This window comes from Brassica oleracea, chromosome C8 (assembly GCF_000695525.1).
Source record: "Brassica oleracea var. oleracea cultivar TO1000 chromosome C8, BOL, whole genome shotgun sequence".
NCBI lineage: Eukaryota > Viridiplantae > Streptophyta > Magnoliopsida > Brassicales > Brassicaceae > Brassica > Brassica oleracea.
The window spans coordinates 25395218-25397251 of NC_027755.1; positions in this window are offsets into that span (position 1 = coordinate 25395218).

A 2034-nucleotide genomic window follows, 5' to 3' on the forward strand; every position below is an offset into this window, starting at 1 on the left:
AGTTCTACATCACTGACACGAGTGAATCTCCCCCTCCCCTACTCCAACGATGTGATCTACTGTAACACAGATGCCTCTTGGAACGCTCAAACCAGATCTGCAGGAATGGCATGGATCTTCACAGAGCAAGGGGACAAAGAGATCGCACGAGGATCTATATATCAAGAGTTTGTGTCATCCCCATCGATGGCAGAGGCTTTGGCAATACGCGGTGCTCTCCAACATGCAATCTCTCTCCATATCAACAAAATTTCGCTGCACTCAGACTGCAAAGGGCTTGTTCTAGCCATCTCTGTGAATCGAAGATCGGTGGAACTCTTTGGAGTTTTGTCGGACATTGAATCATCGATCATCTCTTTTTCCGCTTGTTCTTTCTTTTTCATTCCAAGATCCCTAAATGGGCCTGCTGATGCTGCAGCAAAGACTTGTCTATGTAACAAACTATCTAGTTTGGGCCTAGCCACAAACTAGTTTCTTAATTAAATTTCATGATGTTCAAAAAAAAATAAAAACCTTCCAATGCAACAAATGCGCATAAACATTAACCCCACCCCACAAACATACCAAGCCGTGACATTAAGAGCGTATATTGCCAAATTAAACCAGCACCAACTACCTAAACCACAAAGATGTTGTGAAACTTAGGATTTATAGCTGTCAGTTTCTGTGTATTATTAATCATAACATAAGGTGCCCTTATACATAGGAGCTTACAAAGAGATAAATGGAAAGACATAATATGGAAAGATTACAAATCATAAACATAAAGGGAAAATGAAATAAGGTTTCATTTTCTCTAACTAAAGTAAGCTACCTCTCTCTCTCTCTCCATGTCGTGGCCGCCTCTATCTCTAGGGTTGGGCCGTCTCTCTCTCTATGTGTATGGGCCGGTTATAGACCGGGCCGGTTATGGACATTCATCAATTGGTTTATAACACTCTCCCTTGGATGCCATAACCATACATGGATTGTAATACGCTTAATGTTGCCTCATTAAAACCTTATCAGGAAAACCCAGTGGGACAAAACCATGATGAAAGAAAAAAGAATACAACATGCACTACTCCCCCTGATGTGAACCTCAGTGGAGGTCTTTCAGCCTACGCATCCCAATCTGATGCGTGAGCTTCCTGAACGTGCAGGTCGGAAGTGCCTTAGTGAATTGATCGGCCGAATTTTCACTGGATCATACTTGGACCACTTTGACCTCTCCGGCCTTTTGTAAATCGTGGGTAAAGAAAAACTTAGGCAAAATATGTTTTGTCCTGTCCCCTTTGATATAGCCGTCTTTGAGCTGAGAAATGCAAGCCGCATTGTCCTCGAACATCACGGTCGGTTCTTTGCACTCGACCATCCCACAATCTGATCGGACATGTTGGGTCATCGACCTCAACCAGACGACCTCGCGGCTGGCCTCATGAATGGCCAATATTTCCGAGTGATTAGACGATGTGGCCGCGATGGTTTGTTTCATGGAACACCATGAAATGGCCGTACCTCCATGTGTAAAGACATATCCTGTCTGTGATCGAGCTTGATGTGGATCTGATAAATAACCAACATCAGCAAAACCAACTAAACCATCTTTGTTATGGTTAGTATAAATCAGACCCAAGTCTTTTGTTCCTTGCAGGTAACGAAGAACATGTTTAATACCGTTTCAGTGCCTCTGGGTCGGACAAGAGCTAAACCTAGATAGTAGGTTCACGGCAAAGGCTATATCAGGCCGTGTGTGAGTTGCCAAGTACATTAAAGCTCCTATGGCAATGAGATATGGCATTTCGGGACCAAGGACATCCTCATCGTCCATATTGGGACGGAAGGGATCAGTGTCAAGGCCGAAGGATCTCACGACCATGGGACTGGTCAGTGGATGGCAATCGGCCATATTAAACCTCTTGAGTACCTTTTATGTATAAGCCATTTGATGCACAAGGATACCATCATTTATGTACTCAAGCTGTAATCCCAAACAGAATTTCGTTTTCCCGAGATCTTTCATCTCAAATTCTTTCTTAAGGTATTCAACCGTTT